The sequence below is a fragment of the Platalea leucorodia genome, assembly GCF_965183815.1.
Source record: "Platalea leucorodia genome assembly, chromosome: 2".
Lineage (NCBI taxonomy): Eukaryota > Metazoa > Chordata > Aves > Pelecaniformes > Threskiornithidae > Platalea > Platalea leucorodia.
Window position 1 is genome coordinate 19,017,931 of NC_138824.1, and position 12,261 is coordinate 19,030,191.

At 43.3% G+C, this 12,261-nt stretch overlaps 1 protein-coding gene across 1 annotated transcript in view; it reads right to left on the reverse strand.

The window, feature by feature from the left end:
- The window catches only part of ARHGAP20 (Rho GTPase activating protein 20), a gene marked incomplete at both ends in the record, with an annotated part of 62,180 nt that overhangs the window by 33,308 nt on the left and 16,611 nt on the right, over positions 1 to 12,261 (reverse strand). The window lies entirely within an intron of this gene.

The following is a 12,261-nucleotide window of genomic DNA, read 5'->3' on the forward strand; positions in this document are numbered from 1 at the left end:
GTTAGGGTCTGTCCTCACTGAATCTTTTACAGCCCAAGCACATGGATAAGCATTTAGCAAAATTTAAATACAGCCCTCTCCATTTTGTCTATTTGTATTTGTCTCCCTCTGTATTGAAGTCTTACAGAAAATACCGCACCTTCTGTAGCCTCTCCATAAAGAGAGTGGAGACATATGCCTGACAAAGGGATAACTGCCTACCCACCTTGGTCAGGAGACTCATACTTGGGGTCAAGAGCAATTTACAGAAATTATTCAGAACCAAAGACAAAGAAAAGGTGCAACTGAACCTTGCTAGAGACAGACCACGTACTGGATGCAACATGAGAAGAGGCAGCTCGGCCTCCCTCCCAGCACACGACCCGCATTGAAGTAAGCTCCCGTTGCAGGGTTTACTTATGTGACTGCAGCATGGCTATGCCGGTCTGTGGTGCGTAGAGGCTGCTGGATAATCCAAACCTAGGTCTATGCGGGGCAGATCAGGCTCCCTCCTGGAAGACACTGACCTTTTCTAAGGAGGTATCGAGTAGGTTGCAGTCCAAGGTTACTGATGGTGGAGGCATGACTCCCTCAACCCCTCCTGATTTAACTGTTCTGCATGACATGAAGTAGTTGAATAGTTATTGAAGCAGAAATGAGAGTTTCTCTAGCACGATGGTCAGCTCACTCACCCAGACAGGATATCCCTAGTTTCTGAGCCTTGCCCTAACAAATGTCTATTTATATGTTGCTGAACTGAATGAACGTGAGGGTCTGACGGCTCTCTAGAAGCTGGTTGCAGGTCAGACTCTCCCTTGGAAAGCCAGAGACATGGCTTCAAATTCTTCCAGGCAGGTGAGAGAACTAAACCTGGGTCTTCTACACGCTGGTGTACCTTAAATAATTAATTCCTGGATTAAAACCAGGACCCATCAGCGTCTTTACTCATGATTTTTAAACACAACTTTTCAATTATTTGCTTTCCCTTGAGGTGCCTCCAAATGAACAATTTCCCTTTGGTTGAATGAATCAGTTCAATTTTTATTCAAATGTATTTACTTATTTTTTCTTGTTTAAAAAAAAGAAAAATTAAGCTAAAACTTGGCAGGATCAGCTTGGCAAGGAAAGGCTGGAGTGAGCAGCTTTGCGATTATAGTTTATTCCTGGTCCCACTAGAATAAATGACAAACACCTAATGACTTTGCTGGGAGAAGAAATGGACCTTATACAGTGGAAGTCACAAAACAAATGGAAGAGATACGAAAGAAAATGAGAGTGAGCAGAGAAAACCTTCAAAAAAGGTCATAAACCTTCTTGTACCTCTCTTAGAGCCTGGATGATTCCCGACCCTCCTCTCCTTGATGCCCATGGCTGGATTACTCAGGAAATTATTTAGGAAATCCTGACAGCTGGGAGAGAAAGGATAAGCTCTGAGATTGGCCTACATTAGCAGGACACACTTTCACTGATCTGTAAGGAGCTGGTGAGGATCTCTACCTGCTGGGGAGAGCCCTGTTTGGCCTTGGTTTCCCCTTTCTGGCTGGGAGCCTGAGTTTTTGAAAGAATTCTTCAACATAATTTGTCTTAAACTGTGCCTTAATCTTGTCTTTCATTACCTACCTCTTCAGGGAAGAGAGAAAGAAGAGGAATGACTGTCAGAATGAATAATGCAAACCTGAAGTTATTTGATCATTCCTCAGCAGAAGGGGTGTCCAGGAGTGTGGAGTTAAAGCAGAGAGAGGAGTTTTGGTCCAATACAGCAGTGACACATGCCATGTGGCCAGCAACAGGAGTCAGGGGAACAGCAAGCATCTCTCCTACCCTGCCGCTGCCATGGGACTGGGAATTCACCAATTCACCAGTTCATCAGTGCCTGATAGGTTACTGGGACTCAATTTCATAAGCTTCCTAGCAGCACTTGGCACAGAAACTTAAGCAGAAATCAGGAATGATGACCAGTCCACCTGTGTGAAAGCCATGCATGGTCTTTACCTCAAAGGTTAAGTCAGGGAAATACTCACTTATATTTGAACCCAGTAACAACAATGATTAGAAAAAACCCTTTCATGTTACACTGCTGTAACCAAATCAGCAGAAACACTCATAAAATCATACTGAAGGGCCTGCCCCTACTGACTTTCCTGTAGGTTCAGGCTCATATGTCTCCATATAGGCAACTCTATTTGATTATTCCCATTTGTACATTTTCTACATCCTGATTTGTAAGCCCAGGAACCTCCCAAGTCCAACCAAGCAAAATCTTTGTCATGCAGGTAAGCAAAGGAAGGTGCAGTATGTTTATTAATGACAGCAGGGGTCAAGCAAATTGAACTTGGTTTTAGAACAGGAAAATACAATAACATAAATCAGTTATTTTAACGAAATCTGCCTTTTGACCCAATGCCTTTCAAACTTCTCTGTCATCTGAATGCTAACAACCACTCTTGCATACATAGAGTTTACCTGATAAGCCTTATCAAAAAAAAAGTGAAAATATTTTCTTTTGTTGAAACAAAGTGGAAAAAATCAAAGCCATTAATTCAACGAGAACCTTCTAAAGCCTCAGGATGAAGGAATATAGGGGAAATTCACCAGCAGTGACAGAAAATGTCTTTTAGAAAGCATGCTTTTGATCCTCTCAATTAATGTTCCATTGTTATACAACATGAATGAAACCCAAGTTTTGTTACATTGAAAAAAATGCAGATCAGCTATACCCTCAGGCGTAGGGATTTATATAAGAGAAGTATTTTTGGAGTTCAGTGTTTAATGGCTCACTGATTTTTCTGGCCATTAAATGGGTCTAATTTTGAAAAAGTGCTAAGCACTTGAATACTGACTCTTTGAAAATTCCTTTTAACAGAATTATGCAAAAATCGGTACTTAAGTCTACGTGATTTCTGATATAATTTTAAAAGTAAAATAAGTTATATAGAGCCTTCTGTGTGTTCCCCTAAAAGTCATTCTGTGACTAACACATGTAAAAATCCCACAATGTAACATCTTTCCAGTTGGGCAGAAAAAAAAAACATTTTTTTGGGGTTTGTTAAGAAGGAACTGTGAACTGATTTCCACAAGATGCGGATATCCTGCATGTTCCACTAGAAGCAAGGCTGATAGTGATGTTTAGATGTCATTGTCATTGTAATTCTAGTCTCAGGTGGACATTTCTTCCTAAAAGTACTATTTGGGGGGTCTGAAATTTCCATGTGTGGTTTTAACCAAGGAGTAAATTCCGTAATTTGAGGATATCTACAGAGATATTCTTGAGTTACTCAGGAAAAGACTAAAGTCACTGTACTGGCTGAAATTATTAGAAAGCTAATGGAAGATTTTTCTCCTGCTATTTCCAGAGCCTAAATTTTTACACTTATTATTTTTTTCAAATTAATCAAAATAGGCATTTTATGCCTATTTAAAAGACACAATGATTTAAAAGAACTCTTCAGTTTTGTAGGTGTAACATATGAAGTTGAAATCCAAAGTAGTCAGCCAAACACTGAAAAATACATCCTCATTGCATTCAGTGTGAAAGCAAACACATCACTGCTCACTTCATCAATCCTGTGTTTACCAGAAACCACAAAAGCACAAAAAATACTTCTTCTTCCCCCTGCAGAGCTTCCTTGGGGTTTCTCAGTAAAACTGATACCTGAATAGCATGACCCCCAAAATGTTTATTCTTGGTGTAATGGAGATGTCAGCTTTATTCTCTATTTGTAGTGAAAAAAAAAGAAAGAAATTATACTTTCCGAAGGAGAGTTTAACAGCCCATGTCAAGTGGTTACTACATCCATGATCCAAACGTCATTTATGCCAATGGGAAGTTTTCCCTTGATTTCAGTCGATGATGACTTCAGCCTATCTATGATTTAGATTAAGCTATAAGATGCCTCAGGGGAATACCTAAGCTGGGATGAGCTATTGCAGGTATCTCAGCTATACGACATCCCTCTCACAGACTGCTCATGCTCCACCCTAAGTCTCACTCTGTTCTTTTGGTTATCATCCTCTGCCAGAACTTCTCTCCACTGATGATATCTCTGCAGCCGCAGAAGTTGATTCCCTCTAATGATGTAGCACCAATGCTCTCCGCACGACTGATACCTATTGAAATAAAATATCACTTTGCTCTTTAACCTCTGAAGTCCTTCACAAGACGTAGGTGAGAAATGCATCTTCTCATTACCAGAGCAGTAAAATAGCAGCTATTTAAAGGGCTGAAATCTGAGTCAGCCCAGTCACATGAGAGGCTGCACATGGTCTGTCCAATACTTACACATACATATTACCTTTCCAAATTCCTCTCACAGTGAACGACTTAGCCTACGCTCATTTCACACATAGGTACCACAAGCAAAAATATTGCATGCTTGTGCCAGTGCTGAAGCCCAGGTAAGGACCAGAAGCTCCTTCCAGTTTTGTGCCTACACATGTAGAGCTTGCAGCTTACGGCATAAAGCTAACCTTGTTTTGGCTACAGGCTAGAGAGGCCACCAAGCAGAGCACCTGCCAACCCTCCTCACGGTGTTCAGAGACAACAGGCTTCTTTTGTGTTTCTCAAAGGCCAGTTTTGGATGGCTCTAAGGAACCAGCAATTTATCTTTTAGGAAAAACAAGGCCAATGAATTTTCAACTTCAGTGTCTCTCAGTAAAGCATTTATTTTATCATCACCGAGTCACAGCATTGGGCTAGAGCAACCCACTGAGAGAAGCAGGAGCTATTCACGCCCTTTCAAGGCTAGTGAAAACAGCAGCTATCTGCTCAGTAAGAAACGTCTACAGCCCTGCCCACATTACGGATTTTTGCCAAAATGGATATATCAGTCAGGGATGACATGTGATTTGTGACCAGCAGAGATGCCCCCAAAAAGCAAGCCTGATCTAGAAGTCGAGTTCCTTCATTTTCTTAATTGAGCTTATACTGGAAATCAGGTAAGAATATTTGCACTTTTTTCTGTGCCTCCTACTCAGACCCTTAAGCTCCTAAAACTTCCAGTGAGAAGGAACTTCAATAGCAGCTTAATAGATGCTTGCTTCCTATTTTTGCTAATGAGGCAGGCCCTGCTAACTGGAGCTTGGGAGCCAAGATGGTTTACTGATGGAAAACCTTTAGCACATATTACCCATGTTGTGTGGCTAGAGGGTGTTCTGCACTCAAGATAATTAACTTAATAAGGTATACAGAACAATTCTTTAACCAACAAAAATAAAAGAGTGCTAATTTGGCATGCAAGCCCTGTCCCCCCTGAGATAAGGTGGAAAAAAAAAAAACCCAAACCTGTAACACAGCAGTGAGTGCTGATCTGCACCACAGGGTTGCACTCAAGTGCAGTATTAACATTTCAGGACTTCAACACATATCTAATTTCATCATAAATGATAGTTTGGACATGACTTGTACCGTAACCTGGCCAACTTGACAATATCATGATAACAGATCATCACGTTTTGTGTGAGAAAGGAGAAGAGTGAAAAACGAAGTGAAAGAACTTTTTTTGTACACTAAAACCAAATGCCCATGCTTGGGACTGAACGCAAGACAACGGAGATGGTCCTGCTTACACTCCTGATGAATTTAGCCTCTATCATACCGACAGCTCATTAAAGCACATGGTTTGAAAAGAGCTGCTCGGCCCAGCCTCCCCCGTCCCCACTACCTGTTCGGCACAGTCATGCAAAGACCTGCTGGCTTCGGGGCCGAGCACTCGCAGCTCCTCTCACCATGAACGAGGCTCCATGCAGACAAGGCTCACCCACACGGAGCAATCTGCAGCTCAGAGCCCTATTTAGACAGGCAGATTATATATAAAAAAAATCCTCTGCATTTTTAAAGGTGGTAACCACTCACTACTGTCACTGCCTTCCAGCCATGACCAGTGCCCTCGGGGAGTCACCCACGTGCTCAGGATCTTTGGTGCTTCTTCCCACTTTGACTCTGCATGATTCAGAATACGCTTTTCATCTAAATTTATGCAGCACTTTATTCTAATAAATAATAATTATACCTGGAGAGTGAAAGTAAGCACAAAAAGTACCAGCCTGGAGGGCAGGAGTGTTTTCCAGAAAGGTGGTGGGTAAGATATGGGCCAACACAAAGTTAGCATGCTGTTGGAATCTTACACTGACTATTTATAGAAGGGACTTGGAGAGACAAGCATAAAACTCTCTTAATCACATGGGCTGCCAACCCATTTCTGAAAATCTGCTGTCAACTTGATCCCTGCTATGCTAAGGGAGCTTCTTTTTGAGGATGCTGGGCATGTTTGCTTTCTGTTATCTATGGTAAATCTTATACAGTTGAAGCAGCACTTTGTGAAAACAGCGCAGCATTCCAGAAATAGCAAGTCTATTTTCTGCACCGCTCCGTTAAAGTCTCTTAGGCCATCACCATCGCGTACAGTAGCTTTTGTACAATAAAACAAGTGAGATGTGCTCCGTTTTTCATAGAGCGTTAGTTATTTTCTAAGTATTAAAATGCCTGCTCCTACTTGATAAGTGTGCTTTACTGGTTGCAACTCCTTTTTCACAAATAATTACTTGGAACAAATCCAAGGTGGTCACCTCTCACCCCTGTGTGTTCCCTCATGGACTGTGCCTGTGGATCTCACAGAAAGCCCTCTGCCACAGGCACGCACTGGCCCCGGTTCACAGCCTCTAGCACAGGGTTACCCTCACTCTGGCCGTGCAAGTGGCTGGACCTCAGCAAGCCACAGCAGAAAGCACTGCACCCAGGATAAAACAGTAAGTCCCAACAGCATCACAGAGCCTTCGGATCAAAATGCACTGCAACCCCCTCTCCAGCACAGGCAGGGCAAGCACAAGCCTGGACAACGGAAGGAAGATGAATATTAATAGAGATTGGGAGCAAGTTTTGCACAGATAGATAGATAAATTTACATTTTAGGGCAGAAATCAGGGCTACCACTTATATTTAGGATATCAGGTACCACTCTTCTACTTCTAAAACTCAGTGTGCACATTTTAATTCTAAATACATTGAGAAAATATTCCAACTTTCATTATTCTAGGATTCTAAAAGTTGTTTTGTAAGTATCTGAAATCATCTTTGCACAATGTCAAAATCTTATTAGAAGTAATAACAATTATTATGATGAATAACATGGTTTACACTAAATGTTCAAGGTGCTGAGGCACGCAACTTTATTATTTTTCTGTAGTCTTCCAAAAATCAGTAAACAATAAAATATCACATAGCTGTAGGGTAAAATGCATCATTAAAAAAGATCCTCATACATTTCAGGATGGAAGCTTGGCAGCTCAACTGAACACAAGCTGCACTTAAGTAATTTCTACATAGCCAAAAGGATAATATTATCTGCAGAGCAAATATGTACTACAGTGTGGTGGCTGGAGACAGGAAACATGCTTGTGGTTTGGTTTACTTCCAAGGTTTTTTGTTTTATTTTAACAAACAGCTGCAAGGTGTTTACTCTGAAAATTTGGCACAAGGGCAAAATTCTCTATTGGTATAAATTAGCACCACACGCTTCGGTCATATTTTGCCTATTTCTCCCAGAAAAGAATTCAGTGCAAGTTATTTAAATCCTATTGGAAAGCTTTTGCAGTGTGGGTGTCCTCCGGTCCTGCTATACAGCTCTGCTAGCAATCAACAAGTCCAAGGGGTTTTGGTCCAAGTCTCCCTGAGCAAGAGAGAAGTTTGGGGGAGGACATATTCACATGTAGAAGTCAATAAAACCTTTTTTGGCCTTTGGAAGAATTGATCCTCTGTTCCCCACTGCAGTTCCCACTCGTTTTTACTGAGTGACATAGCACCACCACCTTGAGTTACTTTCCCATTCCAGTTGCACCAGGGAAATGGCATTCCAGGCATTGTCTACCCAGACAAAGATTTCGTTGTTCAGATGAAAAAAAGTCAGGGAAAAAGTGACCTTTGGGGGTAAAAAAAAAGAAAAAAAAAGAAAAAAAAAAAAAGAAAAAAATAGGATGAACAGAGGGCAAAGAAAAAGCCAGAACTTAACACCCCAGCACTGCAGTTCTGCACCATGGCTGTCTGGGCTTTTTGGAGCTTCTTGTGGCCTACAAGAAGTCTGGAGGCACAGGCCACCTTTGCCACTTCCACCGTGGCTCCTTCCTACCCATTCCAAGGAGGCATAGAGGGGAGCACTCTGGGATCTCACTTTCACCCACGTCCCCCTCGGAGGATCCAGTATTATTTTAGTAGCCTGAAGGGATAAGGTTTCTGTCCTACCTTATTTTTTGGGGGAAGCAGCAATCACAATTGGGACATTTAATCCCACTTAATCACAGCTGGGACATTTAAAAGCTTAGCTCAACTCCGTTGATTTTGAGTTACCTCATGGATGAAACAAACCTTTCCTTCAAAAGGGGGTTTCGAATATCTTCTTGCAAACTGTATTACAAGAGTTCAGCGCAGGTCATGTAACAGCCAGGAATTCTGGGCTACCAAAAATAGCCAGCACATGCTGCAGACCTCTGCAGAAACAGGTCATTTCAAGCTGAGGTGAACATGAGGTGAAAAGATTGGTGTGGGCATCTTTAGAAATCCCTTCTGGACCATCGTATATGGCTGTTAGTGGGCCTGTGTGTATCTGCCTACCCTGTCATCTGCAGCTACATGTTACACAGGCTGTAGATGGGCAAGAATTGTCTGACCATGTCCTTTTAACAGGGAAACAGCATTTTCTAGGTGACTGCCTAGGTTTATTGCCTGTCAGTCACATCACTCAATTATCAGGTAATACCGGGGGGGGCTGCTCACCGTCTCTCAAAGTCTCATTGCTCAACACTCATTCCCCCTTAGCCTCTGATTTTCCCATTCTTCAAGAAGTAATTCAGCTAGGCTCTTCCCCTCCTCGGCTTGTGCCACCTGGGTAGAGTCTGCAGGTCGGCAACAATGAATCTTAAGAAAAACAAATGCGTTCAAAACAGTGCAAGACTTCAAGTATGTGGCCAGGTAAAGCAAACCTGGAATCCACCGGCTGCTGTTTCCTGATTGCCCTTTTTCAGGAGAAAACGTGCCGATTATAAACAAAGTAATCACATACAAAGTGACCTATAAATAGCTGCAAGTATTGCCTTTAAAAGATAAGCCCCTTCACCACGCTTTATCCTCCCGCAAGCTGCAGCTCTCATTGAAGGCGCTGCTGCCTGGCCTTGCCCATATCCCCACAACTGTGGGACACTGTGGGGTGAACTCCACAAAGCTCCACCGCAGACGTGAAGGGAAGATCTGCCCAGCCCTTACATTGGCTTAAATTTTTAAGGGCCGCTTCCCTATGAGGGACGACCGATATGGATGCCGCATGGAAGACGGGATTGTCACTTCACTGCACCTGTCCCAGCCATAACAGGAGCAGATCTGGCTTTGGTTTGCCTCAAGGGCTTTAAACGATATTTTGATACTAGTACTACAGCACAGGAATTATCCTATTACAGTGAAGAGATTACTTGATATGCCTGCCGCTGCCAGGTATTGGAAGTGTAATGACCCAGATTCCTTACGAACAGCCAGCAGACAAATTAGTGGTAGCCACATGCACCGGTTTGCTTTCCTATAACTAACTGCCTACATATTCAGTGAGTTTTTTGCATAGCTACTCAGGCAGGTTAGTCAGAGGTTTCTGTTCCACCAGTGATCTGAGCTGGAGAAAAAGGCTGTTAGAAGATCCCCCGCATCCCTGCACCCGATGGTAACTACTTTACGTAAGGGAGAAGCAGGCACAGGCCAGTTACCTGCAAAGAACGGCAGCCTGGGGAAGGGGGAAACACAAGAGCCTTTCCCATGATGACTTTTTTTTCCCATGTTTATTTGAGCTTTTGCTACAGCAGCAGAGCTTGCCTGTGTCTGATTAGTGACCTCCTTGTAGCAACACGTCACACTTGACACACCACCCACCAGGAAACCTGCCCTGCTCTTGGACAGCAAAACTGAGGGGAATGAGGGTGAGGTTGCTTAGCCGGAGGGCCTCAGCACCCAAATGCGTTTCGAGAGGAGCCTTGATAAAATGAGATGCCTTGCAAAATATTGGATATGGTTTTACTACCAGAACAAAATGCAGAAGGAAGGTAGATGAAAACACCTCAGCTCTGCTTATTCATTCAGGTGAAGGTCTTTACCATTCTTTTCTGCATTTTCTGAATAATCCTGCCATGAAGACCTAGGATGCACCTAGATGTACTGAGATACCTACTCCCACTGAATGCACTCTGTGTTCAGTGCACAGGCTCTAGCGCACGAGGGTCCAAACCAGCACACTCATCTCAGTACTTACAACCACTTTCAGCTAGGGCACAGGACAGGCTCAACATGGATGTGTCAGTGGGTGACAGGCAAAAATAATCATGGGAACGGACGTAGGCCTTTCCCCTCCCAGGTAAGTGCTTTCACCATTCATCTACAGAGCCGAGCTTCCTCCTGTGAACATAAGATTTTGATCCCAGGAACACTGCATGTCCTTCTGCACAGTGGCCCAGCTCCAGCTGTGGGAGGAAGAAGGAAAGTCTCCACTCGCTTCAACTCCCCTCTGCTTTAGTAGTTACACCTCTCTTCTGGGAAGGAGGCAGAGACCTGAACCTGGGTGATCCATCGAAAGCACACCGACTTTGAGGCCAGCAGTTTCACAAAGAGCAGTGGTGGTCTGCAGGGACCTGCCTAAGGAGCAGGCTAGAAACGCCTAGCATAGCTTACACCCAGCTTGCTAGATGGCACAAACCTTGGCTGCCGCATAGACCATGGTCTCTCCCTGCCAAAATACCCAATGAGCCAGACTCCTTCCCACTTCAACCCTGATACTGCATGTTTGGAAACCACTGCCCTAAACGATTATTAAAAAACACTCCAGAAAAGCAGACTCAGCCAGAAGTTTAAAAGACAGCAACATTTGCAACTGCTTTTGTGAAGGCCTTGTTCTTGCCCGGGCAGGCTAAACAGGGTCTGTGGACTAATGGATGGAGCTTCTCGGGAGCCTCACATGAAGCAGTGTTTAGTTCTTCGACACAGACCTGGTCATGCTGCCAAGAGTCATGCCGTACTGGGATGTGCAAAAGCACAACTCCAGGTGTTTGGGGAGCTCTTTGGTCAGTAGGAGAGTGCCTAAAGAACAGAGGCACTTGGGAGGTCAGGCAGCCACTGAGATGATGTTTTTTAAGTCATGATTTTAGATTCAGGTACCTAAATTATTCCCGTGTCTTGCCCTTGAGACTTATTATCCTTTATTGGATCTAGCCCCTGGCACTCAGACACTTAAGACATGGTCACAGAAGAAATCTAAAGACAGACTGTTACTCCCATGGTGTGACTAAAAACTCCTTACCAGCAGTTTTGTGCACCATGAGGAAATAACTGAAACGGGAGAAGCGATGCCATATCAGCCACGAGGAGAGTTCAATGCGTATTTAATGCTGGCCCTTGTCAGAGGTGAGAGCACCAGAGGCTGCATGTCAGCCTGCACATCATTACAGGCTTTCTGCTTGTTTACACAAGATAAATGATCACAAAGCAGTCTAAGCGAGTCAGTCCGTGATTTCCTCAGGTATGCCGCTGCCCAAACTGCTTGGCCAGACTGTCATTTGGCAGAGATTTTATTGCCTAGAATCAGGGATACACAATGGCTGGACAACAGCTGCATTTTGCCAGACCTCGAGGCCTAATCCAAAAAGCCCCCAAAATGGGCCGCAGCCAAAAGCACATGTGGACAGTAAGACATCTGGACAAGCAGAGCCCTGCGCTCATCCCGATGAGCAGTGCCCCTCGCTGTCTTGTCTTAAAACTGTCACAACTCCATCCAAAGGGGAATCGGCTTAAAGCGCTAGTGTTAAACTATTAGTCATTTATTGTAAAATTAATCCCTCATTTAAACTCCAATCCCTCCAAAACCCTGCTTCCAAGCCTTCCTTCTTTTTACCTCTAGTCCTTTTCTTTTAATAAAAAAGGCAGCGTATCTCTGAGAGCCGCAGCGCATTTTGATCTCCAGATGTACAAACATCTCTATAAGCCAGTTTGTACATCATAAATGAAGACCTGATGGGTTTTATCAAAAACAAACATATGCACACATACACACATGCTCACACACAAAACAAAACAAAAAAAAACACAGCGGGGGGACAGGAATGCCAATCTCTGAGTTAAAAGGCCATTTGAGGCCTCAGAAAGTTCACTTTGTTCCTTGTTAACAGTTAATAAAATTTTATCCCCAGCTATTACTACATAAAAATAACTTTTGCATTCAAGCACATGGTTTAAGGAAACAATACTCCAGTGTCATAATTAGCTTA